Source organism: Heterodontus francisci, chromosome 43 (genome assembly GCF_036365525.1).
Source record: "Heterodontus francisci isolate sHetFra1 chromosome 43, sHetFra1.hap1, whole genome shotgun sequence".
Classification (NCBI taxonomy): Eukaryota; Metazoa; Chordata; class Chondrichthyes; order Heterodontiformes; family Heterodontidae; genus Heterodontus; species Heterodontus francisci.
Window position 1 is genome coordinate 28277471 of NC_090413.1, and position 23454 is coordinate 28300924.

Genomic DNA, 23454 nt, shown 5'->3' on the forward strand with positions numbered 1-23454 from the left:
CTTCCATGCGGCTCACATGGCCAAGCCATCTCAAGCGCCGCTGACTCAGTAGTGTGTATAAGCTGGGGGTGTTGGCCGCTTCAAGGACTTCTGTGTTGGAGATACGGTCCTGCCACCTGATGCCAAGTATTCTCCGGAGGCAGCGAAGATGGAATGAATTGAGACGTCGCTCTTGGCTGACATACGTTGTCCAGGCCTCGCTGCCGTAGAGCAAGGTACTGAGGACACAGGCCTGATACACTCAGACTTTTGTGTTCCGTGTCAGTGCACCATTTTCCCACACTCTCTTGGCCAGTCTGGACATAGCAGTGGAAGCCTTTCCCATGCGCTTGTTGATTTCTGCATCTAGAGACAGGTTATTGGTGATAGTTGAGCCTAGGTAGGTGAACTCTTGAACCACTTCCAGAGCGTTGTCGCCAATATTGATGGATGGAGCATTTCTGACGTCCTGCCCCATGATGTTCGTTTTCTTGAGGCTGATGTTTAGGCCAAATTCGTTGCAGGCAGCTGCAATCCTGTCGATGAGACTCTGCAGACACTCTTCAGTGTGAGATGTTAAAGCAGCATCGTCAGCAAAGAGGAGTTCCCTGATGAGGACTTTCCGTACTTTGGACTTCGCTCTTAGACGGGCAAGGTTGAACAACCTGCCCCCTGATCTTGTGTGGAGGAAAATTCCTTCTTCAGAGGATTTGAACGCATGTGAAAGCAGCAGGGAGAAGAAAATCCCAAAAAGTGTGGGTGCGAGAACACAGCCCTGTTTCACACCACTCAGGATAGGAAAGGGCTCTGATGAGGAGCCACCATGTTGAATTGTGCCTTTCATATTGTCATGGAATGAGGTGATGATACTTAGTAGCTTTGGTGGACATCCGATCTTTTCTAGTAGTCTGAAGAGACCACGTCTGCTGACGAGGTCAAAGGCTTTGGTGAGATCAATGAAAGCAATGTAGAGGGGCATCTGTTGTTCACGGCATTTCTCCTGTATCTGACGAAGGGAGAACAGCATGTCAACAGTCGCTGTGAACGGGCTGAAGGGCCTCTTTCTGTGCTGTATTACTCGATAATCTGCTATTACAGTTTCATATTGCAAGGGAAAGACTACAACTCCCAGAATGCGCTGGGCTACTGGCGCATGCGCAGCGCGGTCGCGGTGCCGTCAGTTCCGGGGGGCGGGCAGTTGGGGCCTGCAGCGATCGGTGGCGGCGGGTGAGGAGCGCTCGGGAAGCGGCAGTGGTCAGCGCGACACCAGTCCGGTTACCGGCACCGGGAGCTGTTGAGGCGAAGGAGAGCGGAATCGCGCGCGTTATCCTGGACGGCGATGGGGCGGCGGCGACACTGACGTCATCGAAGGTGGGTACCCGTTTTGGGGGTGTTTCCCCCAGGGGAGAGGGGGCGGGTGTTTCCGTCGGAGAGAGCGGTGCGGGGTGTTCTTTCCCCCCCCCCCCCCCCCCCCCGAGAGAGAGGGGTGGGGGGGGGTTTCCCCCCCTCAGAGAGAGAGGGGTGGGGGGGGGTTTCCCCCCCCTCAGAGAGAGAGGGGTGGGGGGGGTGTTCCCCCCCCCCCCCCCCAGAGAGAGAGGGGTTGGGGTGGTGATACCCCCCCGGAGAGAGGGGTAGGAGTGCTGGTATTCCCCCCCCCCCTCCCAGAGAGAGGGGAGCTGAGAGGGGTCTGGCTTTGATGGAGGTGGTGGGAGGAGGCTCTGGGGTGAAGGGGGTTAAGTGAGGGAGATTTGGGTGTGGGGGGTCTGGGAGGATGGTCCAGGTAGGGTGGGAGCTGGGAGGGAAGGTCTGGATATGTGTGGGGGGGGGGGGGGTGGTGATGGTGTGTAGGGAGAGGGTCTGGAGTGCGGGGGAAGCTGGGAGGATGGTCCAGGATGGCTGCGCATCGGGATGGAGAGCTGGGTCCCGGGCTGGGGGCGTTGAGGGTGGGAGGTCTGGTTGTTGGGGGGCTGGGAAGTGGGTCCGGGATGGAGGGAGGTGTTGCAGGGAGTGGAATCCAAGGGGTGGGGAGGGGGTAGGGAGGTCTTGGTCTGAAACGTTCTCTGTTGCTTTGGGGTTAGCAAGTGGGCAAAGTAAAACCAGTTGGGTGTCCTGTTCCTGACTGCTCCCCAATGTCTCCTGCTGGTCGTGGGTGGATGGGGTGCTAGTGAGGGTGTGTGGATTTTAGTGTTGGGTGGGCATGACACTTGGCTCAGGGTGCAGTCAAAGCCCAGCTGTAATACCTTCTGAAGTCCATGCCTTTAAGAGTGTACATAGAGATCACAGAACTAAAGAGGGGTATGTCAGGACAGACACAGAGTACATAGAGTTATGGCACAGACAGATGAAGTTAAAAGGTGAAGACGTGCAGGTTTAGGGAGCACAGATGAATAGTGATTTGAGTTGAGGCAAAGGCCAGTTAAACGGATAGAGCAATGAGTCATAATTTAGTAATGGAAGATGCACGTCTAAATATGCATCTAGTTAAAAGTTTAATTATAGCTCTGAGTGTCCACTTTGGCAGTTTACAGAAAGGAGGGAATTTGAGATCAAAACCTTTCTCCCATCTGAAATAGAATAATCATTTGCACCACACTTATGAGATTGAGGGCAACAACTAGACACAAGAGGCATGATAGGGACTGGATCATATGGCAGAGATAGAGTTTCATATGGGAACACCCGACAGCAAGGGCAGACACCTGTGAGTCTTCAGTCACCCCAGTAATGGTTTAATTCTCGACCCTAAGAGTCAAATGAGGACAGAACTAATCCTTGTTAATGCTTTGTTTTCTAATTGTATATTTGTAAAATGGGTTTCTGTCATGTGTATCATATGTATAGACTGATTCAAGATACAACTCGAGCAGATGTTACTGATTAATGGTAGTTATGCAATAACTAATGTAGAGTATGGGTACATATATACAAGATTATAATATCAGGATATAAATTGCATAACAGCAGAGCTGAGTTATTAACCAATTTGTTGCCAGTTTATTTGCATTTCTGTTCATCTAATGAGAGCTTGAGGGAAAACTTGGAAATCAAACTGACAAAATTAAATTCCATTAAATTCTGGAGAAACAGCTAAAGTTGGGACTGGATGATGTGATTTTACTAACGTTCAGTTTTTAGCTTGCATGTTTTCCAGTTAAATAGTCCTTTTTTTGAAACAAAAATGATCAGTTGTCACACTTTTCCTCCAATTTTGACCTCTTGAGCATCCGCTATTTTAATCATTCAGGCATTGTTAGCCATACCTTCAGTTGCTAGGGCTCTAATCTCTGGAATTCCCTCCCTGAACCCCTCCATCTCTTTATCTCTCTCTCCTCCTTTTAAGACTCTAAATTTGCATCTTTGACCCAGGTTTTGGTCACCTGTCCTAATATCTCATGTGACTCAGTGTCAGATTTTGTTTGATAACACTCCTCTGATGTTTTACTGCACTGAAGCCGCGATATAAATACAAGTTGTTAATATCTCTGTGATCGCTTTGTACAATCATGTGGAAAAATGTAAGCAAAACATAAGTTAAGAAACTAGCCTGAATATAGTTTACATTTCTTTTTTTCCCATTGCTGCTTTGAGTTTCTGTAATTTTTTTAATGTGTGTATTTTAGGGAGCGAAGTTGTTCATTTCTCATTTTTCTCAGTGCTTATTGGTGTATTGGGCTGTCAGTGGTGGGTGTTCCAACTGTTAACGTTCAAACACCACAAGGTTGGCTTAGAAATTTGCTCAGCTTCAGTAACCATGTCTTCAACCCAAGCCAGGGATGCTTTGTTTCTGTCACTCTTGTAATCTGTACAGGGTATCAAATGCAGATCATTAGGTGCTTTCAGGTTTATATCTATAAACTAGGACTATATCCATGTCTGCTATTGTACAGCTCTGATCAAAATGTGTATAATCCCATTGTCGCCGATGGTTAACCTTTATTTCTGTTGCCGAGGGGAAGGAATTGCACAGTCAAGTATGTTTTTTAAAATGGTGAGCAATTTCTTTCTCTGCTTAAAATTTGGCAAACTAAGGTCATTGTAAAAATACATATACCCAGGTCACAGATATTCATGTCGATCTGGGGCACAACTTGCAAAACTGGTGCAAGTGATCTTTTTGCTTCCCGATGCAGATGTTAAACCTGTTATTTTATTGCACTGTTTTATAATTTTATCTTGTTAGATGCAGAGTATAACATGCTCATCACCAAGTGATTCAGTTGATGCATTTTGACCATTTGAGTTTTATTGTCTCGTTTGACTTTTAACTCTAATGACATCGTGGCTTCCTTTTTGTTCTCTATATCTAGCTCCTCAAGTTAATTCCACTTTTGCATTCCCTACCCTTCCAACTGTACCTTAAATCCCTGTGATAACTCTGAGATTTGCCGAGTTCCCGAAACTGGTGCACGTTGCTGAAGTAACTGATGTAAGAGTGCAGATGCTTCTGCTTGGAGCCTGTCTATTCCACATGTTAATTCCAGCCCTCTTCCATTATGCTTCTTTGGAACTGAGTTCCTGTGCCAAAGTAAGCTATTATTCCAGTAACCTGAGGTGACCCAGTCCTGTTTTCCCCTAAGCCAAATCAACTTATTTTCAAAGCTTGCTTTTATTATTTCGAGTTTTATTTTTCTTGATGTCAGCTTTGTTGACCCAGTCACTGAAATAAGTAGCTTGAGAGCAGGTTATTCTTGCGTGAAGTTTTTGGGTTGATTTTTCACAGCAGATTGGTGAGAGGCAGGAGGAGGAAGTTTCTTGCCATATCTTGCTTTTCTTGCGTTATTAATGGGTATGTTTTTGTCATGCATTGGGAACTGCCTAACTTATTCTTTTGGTTGTTTGTTTTTCTAGACTTGAGTCAGTAAGTCATGAGTTGAAGTACCACTTATGCCATGTAATCACATAATCCAGGCTGAACAGTCCCAGTGCAGTACTGGGGGGATGCTGCATTTTTGACGTTCAGGTGGACGCAAAGCATCTCGATGCCACTATTCAAAGAAAAGGGGTGTTCACGTTTTGTGCTAGCAAACCGTCCTCCTTCAGCCAACCCCACCAACACCAGATTGATTGTTCATTGATTTCATTGTTGGTTATGGGACCTATGCAAATGGGCTCCTGTATTTCCCTACAAAAGAACACTTCAAAACTAACTACAGAGAGAAGCAGAGTTAATGTTTCAGGTCTGTGACCTTTCATCAGAGCACTGAGTTCTGATGAAAGGTCACAGACCTGAAACGTTAACTCTGCTTCCCTCTCCACAGATGCTGCCTGACCTGCTGGATATTTCCAGCACTTTGTTTTTATTTCAGATTTCCAGCATCTGCAGTATTTTGCTTTTGCTTTAACACTAACTCACGGAAATGCTTTGGAACATGCAAGTTGCCATCTAGATACAAGGCTTTTATTTCTGTTCCTGTTTGTTGTGAGAACTCCGTGCACTCTTAGATTATCATCTGTAGCCAGCTCTTGGCAGTGATTGGCCCTCGTAGTCTCCTGCACACCGCCCCTCAGTGTGGATACGCAAAAACCCTTTGCGTGGATAAGACTGGAAACTAATGCTGAATTGAGGTGTGAGCCAATAATCAGGAAATACTGGGGGCTTGTAAGAAAGGTACGGCAATAATCATGGGTGATTTTAATATGCATATAGACGGGATTAGTCAAATTGGCAAGGGTAGCCTCGAGGGAGAGTTCATTGAATGTATTAGAGATTGTTTTTTGGAGCAATATGTTGTGGAACCAACCAGGGAGCAGGCTATTCCAGATTTGGTGTTGTGTAATGAGGTGGGACTAAAAAATGATCTCATTGCTAAGGATCCTGCAGGAAGAAGTGATCATAGCATGCTAGAATTTCAAATTCAGTTTGAGGGCGAGAAGCTGGAGTCCCACACAAGCGTTCTGGAGTTAAACAAAGGTAATTATTTAGGTATGAGGACAGATCTGGTCCTAGTGGACTGGGCAGGAAGACTACAAGGTAGGACAGTTGACGAGCAGTGGCAGATGTTTAAGGAGATATTCAATTCCTCCCAACTAAAATATATTCCAGAGAGGAAGAACGATTCTGGGAGGGGGAGAAAACACCCATGCCGAAGCAAGGAAGTTAAGGATAACATAAAAGACAAAAACTAAGGCATATCATATTGCAACTGCCAGTGGCAGGCTGGAAGATTGGGAAACTTTTAATAATAAACAAAGGGTTACTAAAAAAGTAATAAAAAGAGCACAGGTAAATTATGAAAGAAAACTAGCGCAAAATATAAAACCGGATAGCAAAAGCTTTTATAAGTGTATAAAAGGGAAGAGAGTAGTTGAAGTGAATGTTGGTCTGTTGGAGGATGAGACTGGGGAGTTAATAGAAGGGAACACAGAAATGGCAGAGACACTAAATCAGTATTTTGCTTCAGTTTTCACGGTGGAGGACCCGAGTACCATCCCAATAGTACCAGGTAATGCAGAGGTTATAGAAAGGGAGGAACTTAGAACAGTCATCATCACTAGGGAAAAAATACTGAGCAAACTATTGGGGTTGAAGGCAGACAAGTCCCCAGGCTTGATGGCCTACATCCTAGGGTCTTAAAGGAAGTGGCAGTGGAGATAGTGGATCCATTGGGTATAATCCAAAATTTTCTGGATTTGGGAAAGGTTCCAGTGGATTGGGAGAAAGCTAATATAACATCCTTATTCAAAAAGGGAGGGAGGCAGAAAGTAGGAAACTATAGACCAGTTAGTTTAACATCTGTTGTTGAGAAATTGTTAGAATCCATTATTAAGGAAGTAATAACAGGACATTTAGAAAGTCAAAACACAATCCATCAGAGTCAGCATGGTTTTATGAAGGGTAAATCATGTTTGACTAATTTGCTAGAGTTCTTCGAAGCTGTGACAAGCAAAGTGGATAATGGGGATCCTGTAGATGTAGTATATCTGGACTTCCAGAAGGCATTTGATAAGGTGCCGCACAAAAGGTTAATACACAAGGTAAGATCACATGGGGTTAGGGGCAATTTATTGGCTTGGATAGAGGATTGGCTAACCAACAGAAAACAGAGTCGGGATAAATGGGTCTTTTTCTGGTTGGCAACATGTAACTAGTGGGGTGCCACAGGGTTTGTTCCTCGGGCCCCAACTTTTTACAATCTATATTAATGACTTGGATGCAGGGATAGAAGGTACTATAGCCGAATTTGCAGATGACACTAAAATAGGTGGGACAGTAAGTTCCAATAAAGAAATAAAAAATCTACAAATGGATATGGATAGGTTAGATAAATGGGCCAAAATTTGGCAGATGGATTTTAACGTGGATTAGTGTGAGGTTATCCATTTTGGTCGCAAGAATAGAAAGGCAAATTATTATCTAAATGGAGAGAAACTTCAGAGTGCATCAGTGCAGAGGGATCTGGGTGTCCTCGTGCATGAATCGCAGAAAACTAGTTTGCAGGTACAGTAGGTAATAAGGAAGGCAAATGGAATTTTGGCATTTATTGCGTAAGGATTAGAGTATAAAAGTAGGCAAGTGTTGGACCGCACCTGGAGTATTGCGTACAGCTTTGGTCCCCTAACTTGAGAAAGGATGTAGTTGTATTGGAGGCAGTTCAGAGGAGGTTCACTAGATTGATTCCAGAGATGGGGGACTTGTCTTGTGAAGAGAGTTTGAGCAGTTTAGGCCTTTACTTTTTAGAGTTTAGAAGAATGAGAGGAGATCTAATTGAGGTATATCAGATGATTAAGGGGATTGACAAAGTAGACGTAGAGAGGATGTTTTCTCTTGTGGGGCAATCTATAACGAGAGATCATAGTTTTAGGATAAGGGGCAGCAGATTTAAAACAGAGATGAGGAGAAATTACTTCTCTGAAAGGGTCGTGAGTGTGGAATTCACTGCCTCAGAGTGCGGTGGATGCTGTGACATTGAGTAAATTTAAGGAGGAGATAGATTTTTAATTAGTAATGGGTTGAAGGGATATGGAGAAGGGGCAGGAAAATGGAGTTGAGGCCAAGATGAGATCAGCCATGATCGTATTGAATGGCGGAGCAGGCTCGAGGGGCTGAATTGCCTACTCCTGCTCCTAGTTCTTATATTCTAATATCCAGTCTGTCTGTGATGCACTGAACCACTCTGCTGCTGCCCTAACCTGTTTTACATTTGACTGTCTTATTGCCTTATCATTGGTTCTAGAACAGTAGAATTTGGAGCCGGGCAGAGAGATTTGGAGATGTGCCTGAAAGGTTTTTTTCATTGAAGCTATTGATTTGTATTAGAGTATAGTCAGGAGTTAGCAGCTGAATCGATGCAGCAGCTGATGATTTGTGTTTGATTTCCGCCAGTCAGAAGGCAGTTTGTGCTGTCTGTTGTAATGGCCCAGGTTGTTAGCTTGAACTCTGTTTCTGAATTACCTACCTTTGATATCCTGTAGCTAGAAATCTCTCCCTCTCCTCACTGAGCTCATCTGTTGTCTCTGGAATAACTCTACAACAGTTCAAGTTCTTGCAAAGCAAAGTCAAGTTCATCAAGTGTGTCTCACTGTCCAGTACAGTCAGCTTTCTTGGTGGCTCCGTTCACCATCAGCAATTGCTCCACTTTTCTTTGATTATCTTGGCTCACAGCACTGTCCAGTCGTTTATTATCCTGAAATGTGCTTGAACAGCTTGTCAGTCAGCCAACTTGTATCCCATTGTCCTGGTAAATGAGCTAGTCTCCTACACATTTTCCTTACACTCTCAGTATCTGACCACTGTTATCTCCCTCTTGCCGAATACCCTGTAATACATCCCACTCCACGAGCCAGTCCCGCTTTGTTTTGCAGTGTGAATCAGCTGCCTGGAGTTCTCTTTGAGAATTCTTTGCTGCCTTGGCCCTGGACTCTTGCTTTCACTCTTGATTCTTTTTCTCCCTGCCAGTGGAGAAACTAATGTTCTTGTGGATGCATGGAAATTTTCGTTGGGACTTTGAGAACACAGCTGGTTGTTCAGTTGTTAGATTGTGAGTATTGGGGAAAGTGTTTTGGTTGAGCTGGTAGCCTATCATCCTGGAATCATCTCGATGTTAAAAGCTTATCATCTGATAGGTGACCCTCCTCTTCCAGCGTTCATCTCTCTCCTCACCACAGCTTTAATTGCTTTCTTTATTTTGTCAATAGTTCTCTAAGCTTGCCTCACTTGTTGCTTTCAAATATGCTGCCTCCCTCCCCCTGTGCCACCACGTCCTCCCAACATCGCTGCCATGTTGAACGCACATCACACAGTTTCCTATGATTCCAGGATAATAGGCTACCAGCTCAACCAAAACACTTTCCCCAACACTCTCAATCTAATACCAAACAACCAGCTGTGTTCTTAAAGTCCCAATGAAAATTTCTGTTCAATTCCTGCACCCCAAAACGCTGGCCTCCCTTCCCTCCCTCAGTTATTCCTTCTCCTACAGCTGATAATCTCCAAGTTTGACTGTTTACTCACGGCTGTGTCTTTCATTCTGTTTAATCACGGTAGTGTCTGGCACATTAGGCCTTGACCCTTTCATCTTGGCCTGTCACTAAAAATTCCCTACATAATATAATGGAGTCAGCCAAACAATAAGGCTGTAGTTGAGCTTTTGTTCGCTTTTCCGGTTCTAGCAATTACTGTGGAGCATCTGATGGGGGGAAGTGCCTTGGCCAGGCCATCACTAATGTCTGGAGGCTGTCGCACCAGTGCTGATGTTTGCTGTTATTTCTGTTTGTTGTGCTACAGAAGGGTCTATGTAACTGGGGCAGAGTGCTGCTAGCTGACTTTTAACACACTAAGTGCATGATGTCAGCAACTGAAACAAAAAAAAGAGCATAGCAGACTTAATGACTGATGTTGAACTGGCTGAAGGAGAAGCTGGGTATGTTGATGGTAGACTCGACACTAACCAAGTCTAGCCATTGCAGAACAGCAGTCAATAAAGGAAAGAAAATGTTGAACCATGAAGCCAAGTCAGTTGTAAGACCAAAACACTTGTGCTGCAGTCAGAGTCCAACTTAAATACTGCATTCACTTCTGGTCACAGGGCATGAGAGGAACATCAAAGCCATGGAGAAAGGACGCGAGGCTGATCCTTAGACTTAGAGGCCTGATAAAACTCAGGCTCTTCAACCTTGAAAGGGCACCTCATCGAAGTGGATCAGGTATTAATTGAAATACAAAAGGTTAATCTTGAGTCATATTTCAAGGTTGGTGAAAGGATCAGAGGTGCAGGCTGATAACAGGCAAGTTCAGGAGTGATGTCAGGAAGCACCTCTTCACAGAGTGTTCCACACCTGACATGGTCTCTGTGTACCACAGTGAATGCAAAAACTCTGGAACCATTGAAGAGATAGCTGGCTGTTGTGATTTGGGGAACTATTGGTTTCAGTGGCCTGTTTCTGTGCTGTACATTTTACTTAATTCTATTTAAATAGCTGAGGAAAGGTCTGACAAAATACTTGGGAGTTGAATAATACCACAGTGCCTGTATAGTTGGGGATCAAAGTTTTTCAGCTTCACTTTGGACAGTTCTTGGCTATAGCTATAATAACATTTGAAAACCGATCTCTTGATTAATCGAGCTTCCTTGCAGCACTCACCTATTCTTCCAAACTGAGGACAGCTATGTGAGGTGCTGCTGCTTGTGGGAGGGGCTGTAAGATATGCTCCAGCATTGTCACCTTGGCATACCTTCACTTGAGAAACTTGGGAGAAGATTTGTGGCCTAATTCTTTGTAAGGGTTTCATATGCTGATAAATGAGTGGTGAGCCTGAAACCCAATGCTTCAGGCTGTGCTGCATTTTTCCGTTCAGTAAAAAACGTGCGTTTGTGGTACAACCACTAACCATAATAAGCTCAGCTCACCACCAAACTGATGATGTTCCTGCTCAGGGCATTTTAGATCAGTCAAAAATAATTCAGGTAGCTGGCAGGAACAGTGGGCTCCCTATCTCAGAACCAAAGACAAGACTTCCACAATGGCATAAAAGCAAAATACTGCGGATGCTGCAAATCTGAAATAAAAACAAGAAATGCTGGAAATACTCAGCAGGTCTGGCAGCATCTGTGGAGAGAAAAGCAGAGTTAACGTTTCAGGTCACTGACCCTTCTTCGGAACCAGTTCAGTTCCGATGAAGGGTCACTGACCTGAAACGTTAACTCTGCTTCTCTCTCCACAGATGCTGCCAGACCTGCTGAGTATTTCCAGCATTTCTTGTTTTTACTTCCACAATGGCAATGTTTTAGAGGTACAGTTGGGTGTGATGATGAAGCAGACAGACAAGAAGGAGCCACTTTAGTTTCCTTGCCTCTGCTGAGTGAGCTGATTGCATTCTAGGCAGCAGTTGGAGTGCTGCAATTCACCTTCGTAACTCTGGGTGAGGGAGGTGAGCTACTCCTGGCTGTGACCCTTGTGTGTTGTTGGGTGTCAATGGTACTGAGTTCAGCTGTGATAACTTCATGAACAGCTGTTGGCACTCACTTGCGTGAGACCCTGAAGACCTTTCTGTATCCTGTGTAGCAGTGTTCGAGGAAGAGTTAACAGCTTCAAGACAAACAGGGGGTGTCATTTTTTTTATTATAATATAAAAACAAGAAATGCTGGAACCATTCAGCAGGTCTGGCAGCATCTGTGGAAAGAGAAGCAGAGTTAACGTTTCGGGTCAGTGACCTGAAACGTTAACTCTGCTTCTCTTTCCACAGATGCTGCCAGACCTGCTGAGTGGTTCCAGCATTTCTTGTTTTTATTTCAGATTTCCAGCATCCGCAGTATTTTGCTTTTATTTTAGTATCATTTATTTTTGTTCAATAAAGATTGCTTACATTGTGAATCTAGCCCAGACTGATCGAGTGATGGGCATAGCTCTGTAAACTTGGACAGATGCCCTGAATTATCGATAGCAACTGTTCTCAGAGGTGGAAGACCAGTGTTAAATCTACCGAACCACTCAGTCCCTGTTCCATTTGTATGTATTGTTCACATTCATTCTTTACTCTTGTCCCTACATTTTTTGTTGTTCACACTTAACCTGTGCACTTCTGAACAGTGACAATGACCTAGTTCCAGATCTCGAACAAAGGTTTTGTGAGGGACTGCGAGCTACTGTGGATTGAGTTGATTGTGCTCGCTCTCTCTCAGTCAAGAAATGTGCTATTGTAACTTATTCTCTCCCTCCGTGTAGACTCACTGGGATCAACTCAGTTCTGCTTCGTTGTCACTAGGATATTAGCAGCACTGGAATTTCAGTGAAGTATTGATGTGGATTTGTCAGCTTTTTTGAACCTTAAACATAACTCTTAATCTATAGATTTCATCACTCCAAATTTGAGCTGTGACTGCAGTGAGTGTTTTGAGCTGGTATAGTGGTTACAGGTCTGGCACAGGTTGAGAGAGCTATCTGAGGTGATTAACTGAAATGATCACATGAGCACATTAACACACTAATGTGTACTGACTTAAGAGAGGTGTTTTTGTATAATATAATGTTAGCCATGTATTTAATGAATATGTTAAATGTCTTGCACAGGACTTCCTGTTCACAAACCTTACTTCCTTTGTCACAATAATTCTGTTTTGATCGAGTTTCGTTACACCAGCTGTCGCAGTGTTGCTGTGGGCTCCAGCCGCTAGTTGGCTCTGGTGGGGCAAGTTTCTGAAAGCTCTCTCCCAACTCCATTGTGATGATAACAAAAGACTTGCATTCAACTCCATAGCAATGTACTAAATTTATATAAACTTCTGGCCATCTCAATGACCAGTATAGAATCTTACAGCACAGAATGAGGCCATTCAGCCCGTCTTACTGTGCTGGCTCTTTGAAAGAGCTTTCTAATTAGTCCCGCTCCTCTATTCTTTCCCATCGCCTTGCAATTTTTTCCTTTTTAAGTATTTAGCCAGTTCCCTTTTCAATCTGCATTCATCGCCCTTTCAAGCAGTACATTTCTGACCACAGCAACTCTGTGTAAACAAATTCTCCTCATCTCTCCAGCTTTTTTTCATCAGTTATTTTGTATCTGCCTATTGCTATTCATCTGACTGATCTGTGGGAATCTTAAATTGTCCACAGTTTTAAATAAAATGTTTTTTGGAATATTGGCACATAGGTAGATTGGACTGAACAAACAGGCCACTCTACATATCAAACTACTGCTTATCCTAATGTTTACAATTCTTATCATATACAGACAAATTACCTAGTGGCTTACACTGGGCCCAAACCCACAACACCCATCGAGTGTCTGAATGACTTAACCTTGCTAATGTCTCTCAGCCACTCCATCCGTTCCCTGAAAAAATGTGACTATTCCACTGATTCGTGGGAATCTCTTGCCGGAGACCGCCCAAAATGGAGCAGCATTCGCGAAGGTGCCAGCCAGTTCGAACAATGTTGACGCGCCCAGGCTGGAATCAAGTGCAAACAGTGGAAGGAGCATTCAGAAATTCGAGCATCCCATTCACGCGCCTCACAAAACACCACCTGCTCCACCTGTGGCAGAGTGTGCGGATCCATAATTGGACTATTCAGTCACCTAAGGACCCACAACACTGGAGTGGAAGAAAGTCATCCTCATTCCCGAGGGACTGCCAAAGAAGAAGAATAATATCTAATGTTTGTTTGTAGTGCCACAGGAGATAAACATAAAGACAGCGCAAGTCTGGTGTGAACATTGAGTATTCCCGCACGCTGCAGCATGTTAAAACTGGAAAGGTTTTTGCTGTGTTTTGTTTGTTTGGATTTACTTGAGTGGGAGAGGCTGAGTATGAGCTGGCATTTGGTTTGTATGTTGCGTCTGAGTAAGCCTTATCGATGGGCCGCGGTGACCTTTGTTCACCATGGGGTGCATTTGTGGGTGCAATGTGCTTTGCAGAATCCACATGTTGAAGTTTTGACTTGCAAATGTGCTGTGTATCTCCACACAAAACATCCACTGTGCAACCCAAGTGAAAAGAGGGAATGCTGGAAATTCACAGCAGATCCATGCATGTCTAAAAAGATGGGATAACGTTTCAGCTGTGGACCCTTTGTCAGAACCTGGAAATGTTCACATTTCATCCCTTCTTAGTGTGAAACCTGCTGTACATTCCCTGCATTCTTTGTTTTCATTTCAGATTTCCATTTCTTTAAAAAATTCTAGCATGGGAGTAACTGAGGCTATGACAGTGCACTGAGATATGGAAAGGGTTTCATCACAGAAGCTCAATGAAAATGAATTGAAACCCTCCCTGAATCTTGCTGAACTGGTTTGTTCAAGTCTGCCAGTTGTGTGTATTGGATTCAGATTTCTGTTGATGTGACAGTCACTGAGGGAGGATTCAGGGCAGGGGAAAAGAGACTTTTTTCAACTAAGCTGATCCTAGTGTTGCAGAGCCACTGACTCACTGTATCTCTCATTGCTGAAGGAACTGAGAAACGATTGGAGTGGCAGGTGGAAGATTCTGCCAACTTGTAATATTTCTGAAATGACTCACTAAGGATGAGAGGCTTGTCAATAACGTAGGGACCTCTATCACTGAGATAGACGACTAAGAGTACCCACATCAACAAAGTTGTGTGCGTTGGGACAGATCAGGTAAAGGTTGCTTTGTTTTGAGTAAATGGTGCTATGGGAAGAGTGGTGGAATGATTGGTTGGGAACCAGGTGCGTTTGATTTTTCTGAAGCATATTCTCTGCAGTTTTTCCCCCCCCCCCTGGGATATGGGCAAGATAGCATTCATTATCCAACCCTGGTTTCCCTGAAATGGTAAATTTCCAGCTTTTCCTCTTTTCACTTGGCTTGCACAGTGGATGTTTTGTGTGGAGATACACAGCACATTTGCAAGTCAAAACTCCGACATGTGGCTGCTGCAAAGTGTAAGCATATTCCACTCAAATTCACTGCAGGTCTAACTAAGGTCATTGCGACTCATCAATAAGGCTTACTCAGACATAACATAAAATTCAAATGACAGTAAGTGTTTGCGGCTTGAAGAGTTTCAGCTCAGAGTCATTGAACGGGAGTCTGAGCTGCAGATACTGCGACACATCAGGGAGGGGGAAGTTACCTGGACAGTCTGTGCCAGGAGGCGGTCACACCCCTTAGGATAGGGTTTTCTGATTTGGTCAGTGGTCAGGCTCAGGAGAGTGTGGCTGCAGCTGAGGCAGGTAAGGGGACCCAGAGTGCAGGAGCCTCAGCCTTTGCGATTGTCCAACAGGTTTGAGGATCTTTCAGCTCGTTTGGATGAGAGTGGGGGCTGCAGGGTGAATGAGCAACTTGACCAGGGAACCACAGTACAGGAACCATTGGTGCTCAATCTGTCCTTGTCTAATGTTCACATTTGCACTTTGAACAAGAGTCTGCAGACAGCTGTCAGGATTGGAAACTCTTGTTGATCTTTTTCTTCTCTCTAGTACAGGAACTGAGGTCAGTTGTCGCACTTGTTGACCTGGTTGAGAAATTGCTTGAAGTTTTTAAAAGAGTATCGAGTGGGGCAGTGGATCAGTAATTCCAGGATCAATCAATATCACTCTTTTTTTTCTCTCTCTCTCTCCTCCTCCCCACTCTCCTCTACCTCCCCGCCTCAAAAAAAAAATCCAAGTGAAATGAGTTTGGGTCATTTTTAGCAGTCGCATGGCACTAATTGTCCCTCCAATTGAAAAGCACAAAAGTGGCTGGCATGATTAAACCTCGTAAGACCAGAGGAAAAGCCCTCTTCCACACATGAGCACAAACTTGGGACCATGTTCTCTAACTTCACAAAGACAGTAGCAGTTACCCAGAGCAATCTGTTTGCTCTCCTTCTAGGAGATGTTCCACATTAGTATACGGCAATAAAACTTCATGAGCTGGTGTGGCGACAATTTGCATGCCATGCTTGTAGCATTCAGCATGGACAAGGATCCAGTAAGCTTGGGAACCCCAGTGTGAACACCTCTGCTTTAGACCAGACTACAAATTTCAAAAAAACAAGTAGCAAAATTACTTTAAACATGCACACACCGGCAATGATTTAGAACAGTCCTTTCAGGAGAAATTATACAAGGGTGTGTACATGCTTGTGTGTTTTGAGTAATTACTATACGAATAAGATACAGAGGAAGAATGAGAGCTGCTGAGCTTGTTTTTCATGTCATTCTTCGCTGTAGACTCAACTGCCCTGTCTGCCAAGTCTGAGCCATTGTCTGTTCTTTGAATTTTAAGTTTCGAAAATGTGAGCTTTCGTCAAGTATAAGTCCAGTTAGTTAAGTTTGTGTGTAGGTGTTACCCTTTGTCACAATGCTGATTCATTCATCATTCAGTCTGACAAGAGTAGGTCTTCATGTTTCCCGCTGCCCTTCTGTGTGTACTGAAAGAAGTGAACTTGGTTTTCCCCTATAATTAGCTGAGGAAATGCACATCCTCATTAGCTGTGTCATGTGGTAGCAATTCATACAAATTTCTTTTAAGGTTCCGAAACAGAGGGAGGAAAACAGACACAATCCATCAATGTTAATCTACAATTTTATGAAAGGCTTTGAGAGGTTATTGAATCAGTGACAACAGCAGTTTGCATTGAAGCAGCATTTTTAATATAGGAACACAAACCAGAAATGCTGGAAATACTCAGCAGGTATGGCAGCATCTGTGGAGAGAGAAGCAAAGTTAACGTTTCAGGTCAGTGACCTTTCATCAGAACCTTGATTAAGTGTTGCTGACCTGAAACATTAACTCTGCTTCTATCTCCACAGATGCTGCCAGACCGGCTGAGTATTTCCAGCATTTCTTTGTGTTTCAGATTCCCAGCATCTGCAGTATTTTGCTTTTATCTTCAATATAGGGCTTTATCACCTGTGGTGGATGACAGGAGTGAGGGATGGGCAAGAGGCCAGAGTTGGGGCTGGAACTCACTGAATTGGGGAGGGTGAGGTGAAGCCACGGAGGGACAATGGTGCATGGGCTCAGAATAATCTCATAAAGGGGCAAGTTAGATATTTTCACACACACTGTTTTACGTTTGGAGTGCCGCAAGTGACATGAAACAGACGACGGCATCATTTAAGAAGGTATTGCATAGATGTTTGAAAGGGAGAGTACACAAGTTTATGGGGGAAAGAGTAGAGAAACTGGGCTGAGAATAGATGGTGCCAATCAAAGAGCCAGCATTGGCAGAGCTATAATGGGCTGAATGGCACTTCCTGTTCCAGAAAGAAGATCTTGCATTTATATCGTGCATTTCATGGCTTCAGGACATCCCAAAGCCAGCAAGTTGTTATTTCTAGGCAGCTGTGGAAACCAATTTATGCACAGCAAGATGTGGGGAAAAGCAATGAGATAATTGAGCTAATTTGTGTTGGTGATGGTGTTTGAGGGTGGATACACAGAGAACTCCTCTGCTCTTCTTGGAAGAGTACCAGGGGATCTATTGTACCCACCTGAAAATCTCTTCTGAAAGTTTATCTTCAGGTGGTACAGCGCTTCCTCAGTACAGTGGCGCAGTGGTTAGCACCGCAGCCTCACAGCTCCAGGGACCCGGGTTCAATTCTGGGTCCTGCCTGTGTGGAGTTTGCAAGTTCTCCCTGTGTCTGCGTGTGTTTTCACCGGGTGCTCCGGTTTCCTCCCACAGCTAAAGACTTGCAGGTAGATAGGTAAATTGGTCATTATAAATTGCCCCTAGTATAGGTAGGTGGTAGGGGAATTGAGGGAATGTGGGGATATGGTAGGGAATATAGGATTAATATAAATGGGTGGTTGTTGGTCAGCACAGACTCGGTGGGCCGAAGGGCCTGTTTCAGTGCTGTATCTCTAAATAAATAAAAATAAAATAAATAAATAATAAAATATCAGCCTAGGTTATATGAACAACCTCTGATTCAAAGAAGACAGTGAGGTGGAAATCTGTCACTTTCTGTAATTTCTTGATTCTGTTGCTCTCTCCTCTTTGTATCTCATCACCTGTTGATAAATTTCTGATGTCCGCACTAATGGTTTTTCTTTCACACAAGCTAATGTTGTTGCCAACATGTACTTGATGGGCCTCCTGTGCCATAATGATTCTAACTGATCTGAGAACAGGCAAGCAATCTGCTGTCTTGTTTGTGAACCAGCCATGAGGCGATATGGTTGGGACTTGCCATTTGCAGTATTACTTCCCTTCCTTACCTGTGGGTATGTGTCTGACTTGCACTGCCTGCCTTCATGCACCATGCCTGAGATTGGGATTTTGGTTGAGTTGGGGAAAAGTATTCAGCGTACCCTCAGACAATGTTGCAGTGCATTGATGCTGCTGTGCACTTGTGGACTGTGCCACTATGGTCTCACTCTATTTGCTTACTTGTAACCAACTCCTAACCACCAGCCACTCCTCCATGTGTGACTGAGGAAGTGTCCAAGCAATCCATTAGCAGCCTTTGCAGTGTTACTCTGATGTGCCAGAGCAAACCTCCTTAACTTGTCATCTGATTTCTCTGCCTAATGTTTGGGGCCTTGCTCAAATTGCCTGGCTGAGATTGTCCCGGAGCTCAGTGGTACAACTCATTGTTAGATGAACAAGTTGTGACATTGCGTGACAGTCAACTGTATTAATAGCTAGTCAGTATTCTGCCTGTTAAAGTCAGTGTTGCAGTGAGAAGTAAGATGTTGAGGTTACAGTACAGGAAGAGCTTGGTCACTTGACTTTTTAACTGTTTCCATAGAGTTTTGTGACAGTGCAACAGTATTTATTGATTTTTTTTTCCTGAAGCAACCTAAGCCTTTAGCTTTATTGTAAATTAGGGAGTGGGCCTTGGTAGCATTGTGAGGGAGAATACTGCCCTTCGATGGCTGGGAGCAGATTGGGTCAGTGCCTCACAATTCAGTAGTCTGCCAACACTCTCAGCCACTTGGTGTGATACCAGAAGGCAATCAGTGCTGTAAAAGTGAGCCAAGCAAGTATCCAATGTCCCCCTAATGGGATATGGAGGAAGTGAAAAATTGAGGGATGAAAATTGACAAGGAAGGAAAAAAGAATACAATGCCTTTAAATTTGTGGCCAGGCTTCAAATTGCAAGAATTGAATGGCTCTCCTTGGCTTGCAACCTGCTCCTCCAGTTCAACACTAGGAAGCTCTCGTGCACCCAATGTCTGCATGGTGATAAATTGCTCCATTCAAATGGATGACAGACTTTGCAGTAAAACCCCGCAGAAGGATCCAATGTTTGCCTATTGATGTAATGACTGCGACAGAGCTGTTTTACCCCATTTCCTTTGAAGGCACAGACTCATCCTGGGGCATCATTGCATAGACACTGGCACCCCATTGCTGCCATGTCTGAGGCTAAATAGTGAATCAGCAGGCTGTTCACATATGGAGGCATCACAGCCATGCCTGATCCTGTCCAAAATTTGCATATCCACACTTGAACTTTTCAGCAGGAGTGATGAGATAGTAATGTGGTGGTAAGAGTCTTGTCTGATTCCCTTTCTCCTCCAGCTCTCCCATACCAAGCTCAGGAACACAGAGTGCCCCACTGCGATTTTGCTAACTGCAGCACAGATTAGAAATTGGAGTCTCAGATCTTGCTGGCCTGTATGAGTACCATTTGGCCTCAGGCCCAGTGGGAAGCATTTGTATTTGAGAGAGAGAAAAGGTGTTTCATCAGATTGACAGTACAGTATCCAAGTTACATCATTGTACTGCATTGATATGGGTCTGGGATGATATAAATGACATCATTGTTATTCATATGGTACTTAGAGTTACGAACAGCTTTTGCTGACATTGATTGGGGTAAAATGCGTTTACGTAGATGTATTGATGGTAGGTGTAGTTCAGTAATCCAACATCAAATGCCATCTCATTGAAGCATACAAAATTCTTAGTGGGCTCGACAGGGTTGATGCAGGAAGGATGTTTCCTCTGGCTGGGGAGTCTCGAACTAGGGGACACAGTCGCAGAATAAGGGACAGGCCATCTAGGACTGAGATGAGGAGGAATTTCTTCAGTCAGAGGGTGGTGCATCTTCAGAATTCTCTGCTCAAGAGGGCTGCGGAGGCTCAGCCATTGAGAATGTTCAAGACTGAGAGCGATAGATTTCTACATATTAAAAATATCAAGGGATACGGAGATAGTGCAGGAAAATGGTGTTTAAATGGAAGATCAGTCATGATGTCATTGAATGGCGGAGCAGGCTCGAAGGGCTGAATGGTCTACTCCTCCCATATGACCTTACGAATTAAGAGCAGAAGTAGGACATTCAGCCTGTCGAGCCTGCTCTGCCATTTAATCAGATCGTGGCTAATCTGTTTCTGTCTCGAATTCCACATTTCCCATCTACCCCCAAAAATCTTAGATTCTTGTTAGGCAAGGAAATCAATCTACCTCCGCCTTAAAAATATTCATTGACCCCGCCTCCACCACCTTCTGAGGCAGAGAGTTCCAAAGTTGCACAACCCTCTGAGTGAAAAAAATTCTCCTCATCTTTGTCCTAAAAGGGCGACCCCTAATTTTAATTTTAAGACCCTAGGATGAAGCCTATCAGGATCTGGGGACTTGTCAGCCCCGCGGCTCCATTAGTTTGGTCAGTACCGTTTCTCTGGTGATTGTAATTTCACCAAGTTCCTCTCTTCTTCCCACCTCCTGATTTATAGTGATTACTGGAATATTTTTAGTATCCTCTTATTTTCCTCCTATTTTTTATGTTCTTTCCCTCATTGGGTGACAAGGCATTTGGCAATGTTTGTACAGTAGTTTGTGTAGTTTGTCTCATGCCCCACCTTGTCAAGACCGTTCAGGATCTTATAAACTTCAATCAAGTCTCCCCTCACTCTTCTAAACTCCAGTGAAAACAAGCCCAGTTTGTCCAACCTTTCCTCATAAGACAACCTGCTCATTCCAGGTATCAATCTAGTAAACCTCCTCTGAACTGTCTCCAACGCACTCACATCCTTCCGTAAATAAGGAGACCAAATCTGCACATAGTATTTGAGATGTGGTCTCACCAATGCCTGTATAACTGAAGTATAACTGTATCCTTACTTTTATTTTCAATTCCTCTCGTAATAAAGGATAGCATTCCATTAGCCTTCTTTATTACTTGCTGTACCTGCATACATTTTGTGCCTCATGCACTAGAATCCCTCTGCACCTCGGAATTCTGCAGTCGTTCCCCACTTAAAAAATGCTCTGCTTTTTTATTCTTCCTGCCAAAGTGAACAACTTCACATTTTCCCACATTATACTCCATCTGCCAGATTTTTACCCACTCACTCAACCTATCTATATTAGTCTGCAACCTCCTGATGTAGTCTTCACCACATACTTTCCTATCTATCTTTGTGTCATCTGCAAATTAAGCTACCATGCCATCACTCTCCTCATCTAAGTCATTGATATAAATTGTAAAACGTTGAAGCCTCAGCACAGACCCCTGCGGGACTCCACTCATCACATCCTGCCAATCAGAAAAGGACCCATTTTTGCATACTCTGTTTTCTGCCAGCCAGCCAATCTTCTATCCATGCTAATATGTTACCCACTGCACCATGAGCTCCTACTTTGCGCAATAACCTTTCATGTGACACCTTGTCAAATGCCTTTTGGAAATCCAAATACAGTACATCAATGGGCTCCCCTTTATCCAGAGCGCATGTTACTTCAAAGAACTCCAATAAATTGGTTAAACATGATTTCCCTTTCACAAAACCGTGCTGACTATTCCCAATTACCTTGAGTTTTTCTAAATGCCTAGCTATAGCCTCCTTAATTGATTCTAACACCTTCCCCACAACAGACATCAAGCTAACTGGCCTATAGTTACCTGTCTTCTGCCCCCAACCTCCCCCCTCACCGGCTCCCATCTTGACTAGAGGAGTTATACTTGCTACTTTGCAGTCTGCTGGAACCTTTCCAGAATCTAGCGAATATTCAAAAATTAACACCAACGCCTCCATTACCTCATTCTCCACCTCTTTTAACATTGTATACGATAATGTTTGATTCCCTTGCCGAACAAGAATCTATCTACCTCCGCCTTAAAAATATTCAATGCTCCCGCCTCCACCACCTTCTGAGGCAGAGAATTCCAAAGTCGCACAACCCTCTGAGAGAAAAGAATTTCTCCTCATCTTTGTCCTAAAAGGGCGACCCCTAATTTTAATTTTAAGACCCTAGGATGAAGCCTATCAGGATCTGGGGACTTGTCAGCCTGCGGCTCCATTAGTTTGGTCAGTACCGTTTCTCTGGTGATTGTAATTTCACCAAGTTCCTCTCTTCTTCCCACCTTCTGATTTATAGTGATTACTGGAATATTTTTAGTATCCTCTTATTTTCCTCCTATTTTTTATGTTCTTTCCCTCATTAGGTGACAAGGCATTTGGCAATGTTTGTACAGTAGTTTGTGTAGTTTGTCTCATGCCCCAACCATGCCAACTGAACAGGGAGAGAGGTGCAATTGCATTTTTAAGTGTTTATTCTTAATATGCAACCACACTGTGCAAGTTCAACCAGTTTCAATCTAATACTTTGAGTCATACAATATAGCTGTGCATTGATTGCCAGTGTGCTCAGTCATGGAGAGGGAATTTGGCCTTATAGTCCCCCATGGCCAAGTTTCCAATTGTGATATCACAATAAGCAGTATGTAGGAATCAGTGAGAAAATGAGGGCAAGCTCCTTATGCACAATCGTTAGTGGTAAGTCACAGCACCACACTGACAGATCTGGGAGCAGTAATTGCACTGCAGTAAACCATCAGAAGAAGAAAGGTGCAGTAGATCGGACACTGCCGTTTCATGCCTGTAGATCGGACACTGCCGTTTCATGCCTATTGCACAGTTTCAAACCCTCACCAGACTGATGGGATGGAAGACTATTGGTCCTATGTGAAATGAGTTCCAATTGAGTTTTAGTGGCCCAAAGCGTAGAACTTCCAAATCAGGAAGATCAGAGGATGGTGATTGTGGGAAATGGAAAAATATCTCACTGGTCCATTATGAGATGTTGGGCAGGTTGGGAATGAGGAGTATTGGTGCAGTCAAGTAAAGGGAGCTTCATTCTGCATTTACCATGTTAAACGAGACGTGTTCCATTGTTCAACACCAAAACCCGTCACCCCATTGATCTTCTATAATAACTGGTCTTCTTAGAAGCCAACAGAACAAAACAGTCTAAAGGTTGTGAGCCAAGGCAGAGGGGTTGGTGTCGCGATGCCTGTTATTGCAATGTCACTGGGAGCAGCCACTTAAGGTCAGGAGGATGTTTGTGGTTTCAGTGTTAGAAGTGCTCAGAGATGGGGGAGGTATCTGCAGCCTACCAAAAGACAGTTTATATCTTTCAATTTCCTCTCTGAGTTTCATTAAACATTTCTCAAATAGAATGTTCCTTCTCAACAGCCCCAATAGAAGTGCAGTCAGATTTCTTCGGTGTTTTTCTTGGTGGCAAAATATTTTGTGCACTTCTCCCATCCTTTTCAGAGGGAAAAAAACAGCAAACTGTTGGAACTTCAAGTCGTTTGCTAAAATAAAAGCAAAATACTGCAGATGCTGGAAATCTGAAACAAA

General features: G+C 44.0%; 1 protein-coding gene across 1 annotated transcript in view; it reads left to right on the forward strand.

Annotated features, from left to right (window-relative positions):
* The first annotated feature begins 1169 nt into the window (after positions 1 to 1169).
* The window catches only part of LOC137355776 (non-receptor tyrosine-protein kinase TYK2-like), a 98703-nt gene continuing 76418 nt past the window's right edge, over positions 1170 to 23454 (forward strand). The window contains 1 exon segment of the mRNA XM_068021279.1: positions 1170 to 1350. The gene's annotated coding sequence lies outside the window, so the exon portion shown is untranslated.